The sequence below is a fragment of the Vidua chalybeata genome, chromosome 16, assembly GCF_026979565.1.
Source record: "Vidua chalybeata isolate OUT-0048 chromosome 16, bVidCha1 merged haplotype, whole genome shotgun sequence".
NCBI lineage: Eukaryota > Metazoa > Chordata > Aves > Passeriformes > Viduidae > Vidua > Vidua chalybeata.
In genome coordinates, this window is record NC_071545.1 from 11,940,864 (window position 1) to 11,957,395 (window position 16,532).

At 39.4% G+C, this 16,532-nt stretch overlaps 1 protein-coding gene and 1 long non-coding RNA gene across 6 annotated transcripts in view; one reads left to right on the forward strand and one right to left on the reverse strand.

Annotated features, from left to right (window-relative positions):
• Positions 1-16,532, reverse strand: part of MAD1L1 (mitotic arrest deficient 1 like 1) — a 352,882-nt gene that overhangs the window by 319,467 nt on the left and 16,883 nt on the right. The gene's annotated exons all lie outside the window — the stretch shown is intronic.
• Positions 612-2,569, forward strand: LOC128796240 (uncharacterized). Its single transcript, XR_008433755.1, has 2 exons — positions 612-793; positions 2,444-2,569. It is a non-coding gene; the product is annotated as an uncharacterized LOC128796240 (long non-coding RNA).

Consider the following 16,532-nt stretch of genomic DNA (forward strand, 5'->3'; position numbering starts at 1 on the left):
GTTCTGGACAATGTTTTATTGGCATTAAATAGCTTTTATTATTTTTTTCTTTCTAAGTGGAGCAGCAGAGATATGTAACAAAGCCCATGGGTATTAATCCCCTGTAAAGAAAAGTTCATTTTCTGTAACACTGAATCATATCAGGTGATCAGAGCCAAAGACACCTTTGCATGCACTCTGCTGTCCTAACTGAGAGGTTTCAAAGCCTGGTTCCAAGGTCTACACCCTATCCTGAGCATCAGCAGTTTGGCAAAAGCCAAATTTCCAAGCAGAGGAACGACACTGCATGCACAATAAAATTAAATCAAAGCTTTCCATCTGAAGAGAATTGGTCAAGTCCCAAAGCACTGCAAACAGCAACCAGCTGTAACCAGCCCTCTCATTGCACAAGCTTCTGCAAACAATGCCATGCAAAGAGAGAAATCTGTCAGCATCCCAACACACAGCAACATGTTCTGGCCTTGAGAGCCTTGGCTCTGTCCATTCCCTATGGAAGAGTTCGTATCAAAACCAGTATTGGAAAGCCAAGGAATCTGCTTTAAGAGTTTCTTTGTGACAACACAGCTTTCCAACACTACTGGAATCACCATGGCTTGCTGAGGGAAGTTTGAAACCCCATCCTGACCCAAACAGAGCCACAACTCCCTTTCTGAAAAGCTGAGCAGTGCCACTATGTTTGCTCTGCAAACCTGCAGGCAGCTTCCTTCCCCAGGGAGTAACCACCAAAAACCCCACACCTCGTGTGCACCAGCCATGCAAAAACCTGTAAAGGGACCAGAACAGTCCAATTCAGGTCAGTGTGTTATCAAAACTGATTCATGTGCTTTGTAATCATAATGTACACATGAACAAATGAAAAAGGGGCTTCCAAAATGCAGGAGCAAATCACTGTCTTCAGTTCCCTTCTCCTGGCTAAGGCACAAAGAGCTAAAAGCTAGAATGTTCTTCCTCTGTCCCACCTTCCCATCCTGAGACCCCCCCTTCCTTAAGCAAAATTCATAAAAACAAACACTTAAATTTAAGTCTAATTTGGACGAGGTTTCCTTTTGCCCTAAATGAGTAAATTAGTCCAGCAGTTTACAGCACAGTAAGGCAGGAGGGGGACGAAGCTGCTGGTAACCAAAGCTCTTTGCCTTCCTTTGAAGCACAGATAATTGGAAAAGGAGCAATTTAAGAATGAATGAAAACATAAAACCATTGAAATGAAGTGAAAAATTAACTTAATGGGATGTCCAATCAAGTCATATTATGACTTTTAGTGCCCACTGTCACACTTTTTAAACGTTTGAGCAAAACAGCTTATGTTATTTTGTATGTCTTTTTTAAATACACACAACTGACATTTCCCAGGATTTGGAGGAAGGCTCTGTTCTTAGTTAAGGATCTATTACCATTTCAGTATAAACTGTGACAGTTACACACTGAGAATTAACTGTCGAAGTAACATTAAACCAAGAGTCTCTAAGTAGATGAAAATGCTAAAGAAAAAAATTTTTAATTTATAATTTATCAGAATGTCAACTTCTTATTGCTTCTATAAAATGTTTCAAAATGCACAGCAAAGGAACAGTTTTGATCGTAGCTAGAGATCAGACATTAAATTTTAAGTATGGAAGTGCAAGACAAAAGTAAAACTAAAGAGAAAAACAGGCATTTCATCAACTATGTTTGGAGGACTGAGTTCTTCACTGCTTTTTATTTAATTAAATTTGATTCAAACTACCAATCTAATACCACATTTATAATACTAAATTACTCAGAATTACTTCTTTTTGAAAGTCTGCTGAATTAATATTTCTCTTCACAGATTCAGTTCAGTATGAATACACAATGACAAGTTTGGTTGTCTCAACTAAGTCATATTAAATTGAAATGGAACATTACCAGATTTTTGGCACAGTGTTTTTAGTTTTACACTTAAACATAATTAACTAACAAAGACCAGAGACCGACGTTCTTATTAAAGTGTTTGTCAAGAAAATAAGGCACAGAAAGGGAGTCCGCATCTCCTTAATTCTCTTCTATGAAAAACAATTTCCAGGTGTTTTTTTGGTTTTGGTTTGTTGTTTGTTTTAAGGTAGTCTCCCAGAAGTATAAAATATTTATTATGTTCCTTATCTTTTTTTTTTATTATGTACAAGGAAATGTAATAAGATTCTGAAATTCTTCTTTCCACAAGAAGATCCTTTTCTACTTTTATAAAAATAATTTAATCTTCTTTCTAGGCAGGAAAACAACAGCATCTGAAGAACAAACAGAGCAATAACATGACAACGAGATTTCTGGAAAGGCAGTTTAGTTGTTTTAAATATTTCTGTATGATTAGAAAGGCCATGGAATGCCTGTAACAGTCTCTTCCTGTATATTTGAAGTGAGTCTCAAACATCCTCTTTGTATATTTGATCTCCTCAACTGCTTTAACTCCTCTATCTCTGGTTTACAGGACTCCTGTCTACCTCTGAAGCTTCACCAAGTCCAAAAGCAGCTCAGCTCCTGGAAGGACTCACCCTGCAAGAAAGTTCAGCAAATATCAATAATCACAACAGCTGATACAGACTTCTGGGATACAGCACAGAGTCCTTATGTTTCATTTAGTCATAACAACTCCATGTCTGTTACGAGAAAGCTACAAATTGCTTAATTTCCCTTTCTCCTCAAAATATGCATTGCCTCCTTGGGAGGACTCCTCAGCTCCTCTTCACCAGACTAGAGGAAAATATTACCACTAAAATCTGGTGTCCAGACCTGGAAATTCTGAGAGTTAACTTTCACAACAGCACTTCTCCTGCAGAAAAGCCCCTTCAAGCTCCAGTCCTGGCAGTTACCCCTGTCTGTTCATATCTCCATGCCTACATCCTCCCTTCCTATTCCTGACTACATTAACTAATGCACATGGTCTGGAATCTCCTACACACATTAGTCACAAAAAAAAATACTCAGTGTTTCCAGGTAATTAGGACAAATTTAGTGCTTTGCAGCACTTTGATTAAATGTTTTGAATAGCAGTCACAAACCTTTACTCATTCAAATGAAGGTGCTAAGAGCTGTCAAACCCTCAAAACTAAGGTATACCTGAGACTGTTTCTCCAAAAAGTGGCTGCTTAATATTTTATGTACAAAGTAAATGGAGGAAATCCAAGTGAAAGCGATAAGCAATCTCAGCCTCCGAGGTTCCCCTCATTTAGAGAATTCTAATTTGTGTACAGATAGAATCAACAAATCCAATTGCTCTTTACCAAAGCAAATGTCCCCATTAACCACTTGAAGCAGAAGAGCAACTTATTTGTAAGAAAACATTTGAAGTGTTTATAAGTGTCTTGACAATTCTAAAGACAATTGATACGTCTCTTTTGAAGCAATTGCAAAATTAGCAATTAATCCAATCAAGCCATAATTTGAAGAGGGGAGGGAAAAAAAGGAAGATTAGATTCCAGTTAATAACTTCTTTGAATTTTAATGAAGAAAGCTTTTTTTCCTCCCAAAGTTTATAACAACACATTATTCAAGTTTCATTTCTACTTTAAAGACAAGGTAAGGGCTCAACAAGATAAAATTAATCTTACTTTGGAAAAAAAAAATTAACCATTGGGCAAACATTTCAACAGTCCAAACTTCTTTCTCATCCCTACTGCTGCTCTAAGAGCAGGCACAGAACAATCCACAGAAACGTGCCAAGTAACACACATTGCACAGTGGAATGGAACCTCAACACTGAAAGGCTTTCAGAGACCTCAAGCAGAGGGAATGTACACAGCAGCACCAAGACTGCTGATCTGGAAGATAGAAATGCTCAGCTTTGGGCTTTACCACTGCATGCTCAATCACATGACATAATTCAAAGCTTTTAGAGGTCATGGCAAAACAAAAACTTCAGAGTCATCAAAAGACCTTAATAAAATGAGACCATTTATAAGGCAGCAATAAGGCATTTAATATACATCAAGAGACACAGGGAGGGTATCTACAAAGCTGTGAAATATTCTTTGTCCTATGTCTTTCCTATACAAGAAAATAAAGAGTTCTTAAGGTCTTAAACCCAATAGATTAGACACTGAAGAGAAAGAAAAAAACCACAAAATTCTAAAGCAACTTTCAGGTATTCACCAGGAGTAGCACAGAAGTATTGAAGTTGGAAATCATCAAAAGGGATTTTAAAAATGGTTGTTACTGCTCTCATCCTAACAGAGATATCAGCACAATCTTCACAATTAGAGAAGCAAATGTATTTTCTCAATTCACAATTAAGTGAATGTAATTATATATTAATGATGATGTTGAAAGGAAATTATTGTGGCACACAATTTTGTACCTATTGCCCTTAAGACTTCAAGCACAAAATGTAAACACAATAATGTAATGTTTCATTTTACTGCAGCAGAAGAAAAGGCATTTTAAGTGTTTTTCCTAATCACAAACCTTATCTGAGAAAAAAGCAACAGCTGAAGGGAAAGATAATGCCATAAAATGAACAAGAACTCCTTTTAGGGAGTTCTAAGTAGTGTTGTTTTTACTATAGTTTCTATTTATCACTGGAGTTGGAACAATCATTTTGGCAACATGAGGTTGGGCTGAGAGGACAGTGTGAACAGGGGAGCCAAGAGACTTCATGAGGAAGGTGAGGGCAAACCAAACTAATCTAAAGAACAGAATGTCAGCAGAACACCAATTATGTATCCTAACCCTGTGGGTTAGAATCCTTAGATTTTCAAGGCATTTGGATAGTTGTAAAGAACAATAAATAAAAAATTAATATCTAAAAACCAGACTGAAATACAAAGATATGTTCATTGGAAACAAACTCCAAACAGGCAGATGTTGTATATTTCAACAGCAGGTCATTAGAAACCCTAAAAACCATTACAGGCCAATTACCAGGATTATACAAAACTGGGAAAGAACCCTGACAGCTAAAAAATCAATTTTACCAAAACTCTGCTGGTTCCATTCTGCAAAGTCACTCTCAAGACATTTGAAGAGAGATCTAGACCAGCCTAGAAACAGACATCATCAGCTCCTTCTCAAGGAAGGAGGAGTGGGACACAGGGACAAGATACAAAATCTTCCAAAGCCTAAAAACAAATGTAATTTGCATGTATCCAACATGCCCTTCTGGCATAACTTCTGCCCCTATGGAAATGACCAACACAGAGACACCATTTTTGCAGATAGCCAGGACTCCTGTCTGACAGGAGAGCTCCTGCTGCAGCCAAGGCTGGCTACTGACAATTTATGTACACTTGACTATTTTACAGATTGCACTGAATTGATGCTCTTGTTCTTTTGACACCTGTCTGAGATAATCCTTGCAGAAAATTAATTGACCAAGTCCTTGTATTGTTTTCAACATCTTTATTGATCCCATTGTTTACCCAGACTCTTATCAGCTGAAAATATTAGCCAGCAGTAACACAAAGCCCCTAACCTTGAGCAAGAGGAAATAATAATAATGGCTGAAGACAGGTCCTTGGGAGAGTCTAGGCCATATTTTCAACTGCTTTTATATAAAGTGATTTGACATCCCATATATTATTTACTTCTGATTACAATCACACGTTCAATCTCACGCCAAGAACGGCCACTTTAAACTGCAACTTTAAGCTACAGTAAAAGTTATTTTAAATGGGTTTTTTTAAAATATCAATACAATAACAGTTGCACATAAATTTATGGTAACAATTTTAGAAAGAATGAAAAGCATACTGCTTGTATGTTCAGCTAGAATTCTAAGTTATTCTTTCAGCTAGAAAATTGAGGTTAAGCCTGTTGCTTTGATTAATTAAAAACTACCCAAATTCAGTAAAAGATTATGTCTCACCTCTGCCAGAAGTAGAACATAAAACATCCAAGCTCCAGCAAATGTGAGAGGTTAAAAGCCTTACTGAAGTACAGAAAACACAGCTGAAAAATTATTATATGTATCATGAAAATCAATAGCAGAACAACAAAATTAGACAATGCCTAAGGAAAATGCTTGTGCTGTTAGCAGCCACAGGGCATTTGTATTAAGATGGCAAAAAGGCATCAGCTGCCACTGAAGCTTTGTTTGTGGTAGTTACATCAAGTGCATGAAACATCTGAGGTAGCACTAGATATCCCTTGAAACCAGACCAAAGCAAGGCCTGATTTTTAGAAACTGAGGCACAAAGACGAAGCAGTATCATTATGGACACCCAAAAATCTCTAGTTCAATGTAGAAAAATGAAACCTCACACTGATTTAATAGATGATTAAAGCTATCAGTCATAAACACTGTCTCCTAAATCTTTTGTTTCCTATCTGGTAAAAGTCAAATATCAGTATTCAACACCATTTTTACAAGCATACTAAGCAGTTAATCCTAAAACATGAGTTTAAATCCCAGCTTTTTGCCTCATGTTTAGCTAGCACATCATTTCCCATCGAGTTCATTTCCCATTCAGAGCCTGTTGCTCAATTCCTGGTTTTAACAAATGCAGGAGCACGTGAGCTCACTGTGCAGAACCCCACCTTTGGCTCGAGCCTCCCCACTTAAGGAAGCACATTTCCCACTCAGCTGTCCACAGGCTTCATCCAGGAAAACAAATTACACACGTCCCCAGACACATGTAAATAAAGCGAAGACATTTCAGATTTACAGCGCTGTCTTCAAACCCTCTCCCCCAGCTCAGGGAGGATTAAAAAGGACTTCAAAGAAGCCTGAGTTCCAATTAAAACACTGTGACCACCCCGGGGACGCAAAAATATTCCTCTGATTAGTGAGATGCGCTCTTTGAACTGTTTGGCTAAAAAAAGCTTTCAGAACTTTAAACAAATGCAGTAATTCTCTCTCATACTCTTTTTTTTTTTTTTTGGTGGAAAGTTTCTCAAAATTTAATATTCAAAGTGAAGGACAAATAATATTTAAAATGGAAAGTTTAATGGAAGCCCATTAGCACATCAGCTCTAGGCATCACTAACATGAGACACAGCAAGACCTGAGTGCTGCAGTCCCAGTACAAAGCAGACAACTCAAGTTGTCAGAACAGAAGAACCCAGAGTGTCACTGTTGCTGCAGAGGTGGTGGCACCCCTGTGTTATGATATCCCAATCTCAGCAGCCCTCACAACCACTCTCCCTGGAAAGGCAGAGCACATCAATCCCACCTCATTTTGAAATTCTGCTTTATTTCCTTAACATGCAAAGCTCCCAAGCCATACATACAAAGTGTCTCACATCCAAGTTTTTTGACACATGGTGATAATATAACAGTTACCCTCAGACTTAGCAATTAGCAGAGAATTAAATAAAAAGCTCTTCCTATGCTTGCTGCAAAGAAAATCAAAAGAAAGAAACCAACATTCTCCATCCCCTCAGACTCTCACTCCCAAAACCAGAGCTGAATTACATAGTCCAAAAGTTTAACATCAAGAACAATGAATGCTAAGAATAAATGCTGGGAAAATAACTGAGGCTAGGAGCATGCCAAAGCAGTTGGAGCTAAGTGGGTATAATAAACCTGCCTGTGAAAGCCAAACCCCAATCACCCTCATCCACAAGGAATGAATAATTCATGGCAGAAGGAGATAGAAGCAGACTTTAAGACTTGTTCACAGAAAGTGGAACTGCTCAAGTGTAATTGCACTACAGATGTAAACAATGGCATTTCAACAATTATTTTTCTCCTTTTGCCAGCTTGCTCACAAAACTCTCACTCAGCTCAGGTACCTGCATCCAGCACAGGGGTTCAGAGCAGCCAAAAGCAATTGTGGCTTCCCTGTGTCTGCCACAGCTCCTGGGACTGGGATTCAGATACGGACTGCACTGGTGTCCCAAGCAGTGGGACAGCATCTTGGCTTGCTGCTATCATCCAGCTTTGAACACTTTCACTGCCTGAAGCTGCTGAGGGAGGCACTAATAAGATTAGATGATAAACACTGGCAAAGTTTGAAATGTATCCACAGAAGAGAAAGCTCCTATTCTCTCTGCTAAAAGAAACAAACACTCTTTTTTCATACCACTTTCACATCCTTCCTTTCATTCACATTTACCTTCAAGATCTTGCTTCATCATGCTGTATGATACAGGACTACCCACAAACCAGTTACTTTTCCTTTTTCAACAAATGGATGCTACAGAACCAACCAGGCAAGACCAAAAGAATTAAACAGCTTTCCCAAAGTCTTCAAAACATTCTGGATATCTCCTGGCTTCTCTAGGATCTTCAGCTTCCAGATTCTGCTTGCTGCTGGTGTGACTACAGCTTTGTACAACAGCTCCACCACTGAGGAGAAGGTACATCAGATATTCCCAAATCCTTGGATTTCACTGGAACTTGATTGGGAAGATACTGCAAGGGAGTCCTATTTATACAGCAAGTATTATGTACCTGAGATGCTAAACCTGTCTTTGGACAACAGTTTCAGAAAGCACAAATGAAAGCTGCAGCCATTAAATCACAAAATAATTTTAAGTTGCTGGTGCAGACCTCCCCGAGTCAGCTGCTTTCCTCCAAAGCTTTTCTGAATTCTCAGGTTTTCCTGTTACATCACCAAGAAAATTTTTAATTTACTTCAACCATTCTGGTTTATAACCTGAGCACATGCCAGCTAAAAAATATTCTCAAATCTTAGCTCAACTCTCCTTCCTCTGCTGAGCCACGGCTTCTCTCATAGAACTCCCCACTTCAGAAGCACTCCAAAGAAATAGTGCCAGAAATCCACATTTTTTGTAGAACTTGATACCACTACTGTGTTTAGTACTAAACCTGTGCAAAGACAGGATTAAAATGAAAGCACAAAGGCATATGGAAAACAAGTCCCTCTGTACTTGAAAGCAACTTTGCAAATGCAAATGCTTACAGAACACTTGGCCACATGCTGAGCATTTACTCTTTGCAGAGTCATGTATCAAGGCCAGGATTTCTTCTCTCTCCTTCTGCCAAAACCTTTTTTCTACCACATTTACTATATTTTTTTTAACAAGAAGAAAAAAATCTGCGCACAGCACATGACAGACAGAAGACCCTGTTAAAAATTCTGTAACTAATGCTTAAAAAGGCAAAGAGCTTTTTGTAAAGTCTGGGTAAGATGATGACTGGCTGAAAAATAAAGTCACACCTTCAAGTTGTACCTTTCATGTAAGGAGAAGAACTCTTCAACCAGTGCAAGAAATACACAGAAAGGTTCAAGTAGAAGCCACCACATCTCTGCACAGGCATCTGCTGCCCTCTGCACCAAGTCAGACAAGCAGACATATCCTGCACTGGCACACCTTTTCGCAGAGAGGACTGGCAAATTCCTGAAGGGATGGGCACAATTACTGTACTGAGAGATTCAAATATATCCTACAAAGAAACCTTTTTGCTCCAAACCCAGGGAACTACATAAACAACCCCAATTTCCATGTGCACATTCACCAGAGTATGTCAAACTATCCATTTTTTAGCAGGTTTAACACAAACACTCCAATATGCAGCTCCTCGGAAAGGAGAAACCAGAGCTGCCTATTGATTAGGTGTCAGGGCTACCTCAGGAAAGAGAGAAAAAACATAATAGTGGAAACAAAAGTTGCCCACTACATCCTCCCTTCAGAAAGCACAAAGGCTTTAAATACATGAAACCAGCTCGACTGTGTAGTTACCCTCTGAAAGGCTGTCAATTACCTAAATTGGGCTGTGTGGCAGGGAGGAATAAAAATGAGACGGGGTCAAAACAGCTCTAGAATTAATTGGGAGGGAGAGGGTATATTTCAGAAGAGGGGGGGGGTTTCATTCTCGCCTGCCTTCCTTCTCCCTCACTCTCCAGCAATCACCACGGCCCAAAGAGACAGCAGAGGAAGATTTCATTAATAAATTTATTTCAACTTTCTTTTCAATGGTGCTAAGAATGTATGCAAATCCATTCATAATTAGGTTTAAAAATTCCATTTCATGGGATAATCAGACTTCAAAAAACTCAATTTTAGTTTTAATCAGATTTTAACAAGGATATTAAGTCCATTTCGTTCAGAAGAGGGAGAAACGGTGAATTTAACACAAAATGTATTCAAGCTTAGCCCTGGGAGATAATTAAATAAAATTAATTTGGCAAGGGTTGTCTGTAAATGGAAACGCTCCAGACAGCAGAGCAGGTTCCTGAAGGAAACAAAAGCAGTTCATTACTGTACAAACAGATACAAAGCTTATTGTTCAGACAGAAGAGAAATGCAGCTCCTCCACAACAGCAGGACAACCTGAGCCCTTGAGCTGCCTCTGACAAAAGCAGCAGTGTGTGGAGGAGAAGGTGGCTATTTCCTTCTTCTTTCAGCTAAGTCTCCACTCCCCTGGCACAGCAAGGAGGGAAAATGCAGGGGACAGCATATAGAAACCTAACAATTCCAAATTACTAAGCACAGAAAATTATAAGAAACAACCTAGTGAGAGACAGCTCCTTTAAACTATAAAAACCCACGTACAAACTTGAGGCTGTCAGCAAGATTCTTTCCAGATATGGTTCCATCAAATTCCATGTAATGATTTAGTCACACCACAGAACTGAATCCCAGCTTAATACCAAAAGCATCCCATTCTCCCTGACAAAAATCACAGACTGATACAGATGCTAAAACTTTGGTAACTGCCCTTCTTATGCTTGAATTCTGAAGGGCCAAATATTTATTTTGCAGCCCTTACAACCTTAGACACAAAAATGCAGTTCTTTTAACATTGTGTATCAGATGTCTCTGACAATTATTAACATCACAGGGGTACCAGAGTATGAAAGTCACTTCTGGTAAACACTCAACTGTGCTGTAGACTCAGACATTCTGGTTTAGGTTTTCATTATGTATATTGGTTAAGGGTTTAACTAAAATTTCAGCTGGACACCTTTAAGATTCAGCTGGACCCAGTGCTGGGCCATCTTGTCCAGACCAGGCTTTTATCAGGAAAGGCTGAACCTCGAGGTCCTTTCCAACCTGGTATTCTACAAATCTGTGAAAATCTGCTGACCTGGACACACCACCACAGAAAAGAACATAATACAAAAACCAGACAGATATTTCTGGAAAAGAAAAAGCTATTTTAACTATCTAACTACAGTCAAATGACATTGAGAAAGAGCATGTTTATCTTTAGCAGCTGTCACGAGCCATCCAGGCAGGAACATGTGCATTTCCAAGATCTATGTCTATTCAATTAGGGAAAAAAAAAAAAAAAAAAAAAAAAATCAGAGCATTTTTTCACTCTTCCTCCCTACCAGATTTGCAAATATATCACTTATTACATAGTGCCAATTGCATTTCCCCTTGCCAGGTACTTGCAGACAGGTGAGCCAAAAGGTGTGGTGTGACCTTGACAAGTGGGCCAGCTCTCCAGAAGGCAGGTGATGCCTTTGCCAAAGTCACACTGGAAACCATCATGCCTAAATGAAAGGCTTGTCACAAAATAGGCTTGATGCCATCAACCTTGGCTGCTGCATTTGCAGAAAACCACCTGAAGCCACAGAGCTTTATTGCTGGGAGTACAAAGAGCACCGAGTCAAATGTCATTTGCAAACACAGTAGCAAAAGTGAGTACAAAAAACTCGTAACTAGGTTAAAGCATCTTCTTTAATGGAGCCAAGAGCAGAGCTGTGAAGTATTCCCAAAAGCTGTCCCAGTTAACTGGATGAATAGCTGACTTCTCTAACTGAGGATGCAGATACTGAACATATTCTCAGTCAAAGCCAGATTTGTGCCCTCCTTAGAAAAGTTAGCAGAATTTCAAGCCATCACTGAAGAGCTTGATGTGTATCACAGCAAGAGGATGACTGTTTCATTAAAACAGAAAATAAATCAACTTGGTCAGCAGGGAATAACTCAAGTAAATCCAGAATTTCATATTTCTTCCCATCCAAAAGATTTATCTTCCCTTTTACTACACTGCTCGTATCAGAGTGTCTCTGGAAGACAGTTTAAACAAGTAATAAGAATTCAAAAGCAATTACAACAAGAACAACTTGTGCCAGAAAATGGTTCTTGCAATAGCTGCCCATTACTCCCTGCAGAGACACAGAAATTGTTAACTCTGCTGACAAGAGAGTTGAGAATAACGCAGAGAAAGGGAGTGAGTAAGGATTGAGTCCAAGAGGTACTAAAAAAGCAGAGAAGAGATGCTCAAAATGTGAATCAATACATTTCTAGAAAAGACAAAACTTTGCCTGTGTGGGAAGGTTAGGCTCCGTGACAGATCTGTTCCTGCTCATATAGCAAGAGGCAACAAAAGTTGAGACAGCTTCACTGCTGCAGAGGTTTCTACCACAGCGTTCAAAATGGATCATGCTCTTACAGGAACCATTCTGCAGGACGTGATTTCATTAGAAAAAAATATTTTGCTGCAAGGTGATGACCAAAATATGTGCAGAACATCTATTTGAAAAAATAAGCTTTGCCAATGCACTGCTAGAATTTTACATGAGTGGAAGGGAGGGAGAGAAGGTCCTATGCACCTCCACCTCTTACCTGCCTTGGCTAAGTGGGAGAGTTGGCATGTTTTATCTCCTTTCTGCTGAGCAGGCCTGGCTCCATTTCCTACAAGCTGCTCTAACTGCACTGAGAGCTGCATTTGAAAGCAGGAGCCCTGAGCTCTTATTTCAGGTATGCAGGTCAGCACATTGAAAACAACCCCCAAGCACTGATTCTGGGTGTTCACTAAACACAGGGGCCCACTCAGCCCCCAACACCTCCCATGTTTGCTTCCAGAATGGGAATCTTTCCAATTATCCCAGCCCCAGTGCTCTTGCCAGCCCAATGCAGTGCTTGCTCTCATTCAGGCAGCTCACTTCAGGCTGTGGGTTTTGTAGGTTAAGACAAAAAACACTTCTCATTCTGTCTCAAACAAAAAAAGGCATAATTTATAGAAACAGCAACAATTTAGGAAGCTCACTTCTAATACCTTACAACTTTGTTGAATATTGTTTCAAATAAGAGAGATTATAGCTGAAAGCTAAACACTTTTCTATTTAGTCTACAGCTCCAAACAGCAAGATATCTTTATGCTTATTTAAAATTCATACTGATGAGAGTTAACAAACTTTCTAAATAAAAATCTGCTTCAAGTCTTGCATGTTACTTTGGATTTTTCTATCTAGCCCAAGATAGCACTGACACTGACCAGAAATGGATGAGTAAATAATCCAATCCACCATGCTAATTTCCATGCTATGAGTTATTTTAAAATAACAAACAACACTTACATAATCGCAGCTAGTTCGAGAGAACCTTGAGGCACTTATCACATTAATCTTTTAACTTACTAACATTTCAAGTTCACTGTGCCCTTTAAGAAATGTTTGAAAATATTGTGCTGTGCTTTTGCTGTTCCGACCCACATGAATTTTTCTCTCTCCAACCAATGCATGGACAAAGGTATATTTGCAATAATACTCCCTTTTAAAAAGTAGCTTGTGAGGAAAGAGAATATAACCCAGGTAAAGATAAGCTTTCATCAAAAATATTCACTGGGAAAGCAGTCCCAAGGGAGGACAGATTGGAGCTTCAGGACAAAGCTTACATAACATCTTCACAGGGCACGTAAGCAAGCTTGTCAGAGCAAGAGCACTTTAACAATGTTAAAAAACTAAAGTACTGTAATATTCATACATTTCCAATTTCCTCCTGCCCAAGTTGATGTTGCTATGTTGGCTGTTAGGTACAATTAAAATTGAAAATTAGACCTTTCCTGGCCAATCCAGCACAGAGCTCCTCACTGCACTGATGACAAACCAGAGACAGATGATTAAAGCAGCCCCTTCCCAGCTCCCTGAGAAGCAGGAATCCGTGCTCTAGGCACTGATGAGGTTAAGCACTAACCAGGAGTGAGTCATTCTCAAAACACCATCAAGATAACCTGCACCAAAAACACTCAGAAAAGCTTCTCCAATGATACAAATCATATTTTGGCCTTATCAGCACTGACAGATAAGCTCTTCTTAATAGCTCAGTGCATTTTTCAGCAAACTGCTGCTTATTTCTCAACATGAACAAAGGTCAGCTGCTCTCACACTTTTTGTCCCTGTCCACAGTTTTGTTCTGCATGGGCAGAAAGATGGACATGATCCGCTTTTACTCATTAAACCCCACTCCCCCTTCCCCACCTCCATTTTTCAGAACCCTGGTATTAAATAAAGCCTGCAATTCCAAACTAAAATGTACTGTCCCCTCTTCCTATTCTTGAGTACATCCCCTTGTTTACAGATTGGCACATGCACATGCAAATGAATGTGGGATCTGAAAACAATCTTCTCTAGTTTAGCTCCTGTCTAGTCCTTTGCTACTGTAACTCATCTCTTCCATAACCCTGTGGAGCAGTGATTTGGATACCTTTGACTCCACTGGAAGCTGCATTCAGAACTTTAGTCTTTCTAAAAGTAACAACCTCCTTGTAACTGCATTCATGGCAAGGTTACAGCAATTTGATTTAAATGCCAGTGCAAGTCTTAAGGATAGCTGGTTCCTTTTCTCACCAGAATGGATCCCCCTTCCTTCTCCCCCCTTCTATCCATGAATTTCCTGGCAGCAATTGCATCTCCCACCAGACTCTGCCAGAGGCTGTTCCATTCCACACTCAGTGGAATGGCTCCCAAGCTCCTTCCAGCAGCCACTTTCTGCATCCCCCACTATCTTCCTCCACAGTGGCTGACCAGAACTCTGAGAAGCATCTCCCAAGCCCCTTGAACACTTTCACCTCCATGGCAATTTTTCTCCTGGTGCATCCCCTGTGTGAGAATGAACAGTCATTTTAACAAGCACACAGCCCTTCTGGTCTTTTCTACGGCATGTGCTACATTTTCCAAAAGAAGTTTCCATTCAGCTCCCAATTCCATGGAGCATTGTGCTTTGTTTCATTGAATTTTGTCCCATTTCTGCACTCTAATCCTCAGGGTCATTCAGTTCTGCATATCCAGCTTTTGTGTATTTATGAATCCTCTGAACTTGGCATCATTAGCCAAGTTTTATCAGCACATACCAAATTTTTGCACCAAAACCATTAATAGAAATACTAAATAAAGCAGATCCTAAGGCTAATCTTTGAGGAATTCCACTTATCCTTGCATTTTCCTTTCAATAATACTGAATCTATCCCTGCTTAAACAATTCTTATACATCCTACAATTCTTCTATTAATTTCCATTTTTTCCTCCATGGCTTATACTTTCCCAAGTGGTTCCTCTTTGAGTGAAGTTCAAAGAAATAAGATTTATTGTGATTTATTTGATAAGATAATCAATTCTCTAGTCAAAGAAAGCTGTTACATCAGTGTGGCACAATCCATCTTGGTATTCCTTGATCCAATGAAAAAGGGAGATTCCTTGCCCTGTAGCTAAAGGCCATGCCCAGGAGTACAGGGCAGCAGCACACAAGAGTTTGAATCCTTACTGAAACATTTTGTTTTGCTTCTGTTCAAAAAAGGCCTCTGCATTTAGAGAAGAGCTTTGAAAAAGCCATTGCTATGCTAAAACAAAATCATCCCCAGTATGCATGTATGGGATGTGCATTTTTGTTTAAAAGTTTCCCTGCAAAAGCAAAACTTTGGGGGTAAGTGAGGGATAAAGCACTGCACATCTAAGGGAGATGGGAGGCAGGGCACATCAACAGCCCCAGCTTAAAATTTAGAGCTGAAATACTGAAAGATGCTAAAATGGAAATGGAAAGGTAAAATTAAAACTGAGCTGGAGATTATAGTGGTTATTGGGTTTTTGGAAACGATCAAATGATAGGCTGAATAAAAATCAAGCACAAGTATTTGAGCTGTCTGACAGGAGCAAACCATCCCCTTGCTGATTAGTCTCTGCTATTTAAATGATAATTTCACTTTAAGGCAAACAGGGCTGCCTAATGCAGTGAAAGTGGCTCTTTAGAAGTGTCTGTATTTTGAAAGCTTCTCCTTCACAGCAGAGTGAGCAGCAAAGTTGGAGCCATTTACACATAACATGGGTCACTACATGCTGCAAAGAGCCAAGCAACTTCTACCCAACTGTTTTCCAACAGTGTCAAACAATACTGGCAAGAAATACAGCAGCAGCTCAAAATGGAGTGTCTGGCTGGTGAGCCCCCATGGCAAATGAAACACCTGCTATGGAGCAGACAACAGCAGCACACATTGCTGAATTACTCTGCACACAGTTCTTGGACTCAAACTACTGAAGTTCCTCAAATCATCCTTCACCAAAGATGGACAGTGTGCTAAGCTGTTGCTTAAACAGCTTTTTCTGTCTCCACAATGTCAGATCTGTGATCCTGGGAAGACAATCTCTTGAACTGTTCCCAGAGCTTTGAAATGCAAAGCAAGGACAGATATATTTTTGATCTGAGCTTGCTTACTTCTCACTCTGATTATCTGATTATACATTACAGCCTTGCTCTGCCTCAATGTCAGGTGCTCGTCTGTTTTATTTTATACTCTTCCTATCTCTCCTTTAGCCTCCAGAGTTATTACTCTGATATATTCAAATGGAAATAAAAGCATTAATGGCAAAGGAGAAAGAATACTAATATTTTTGAACATCAGAGATAAGTACAGCATTCTTTGGAGAAAATTAGTACCAGATAGGAAACTC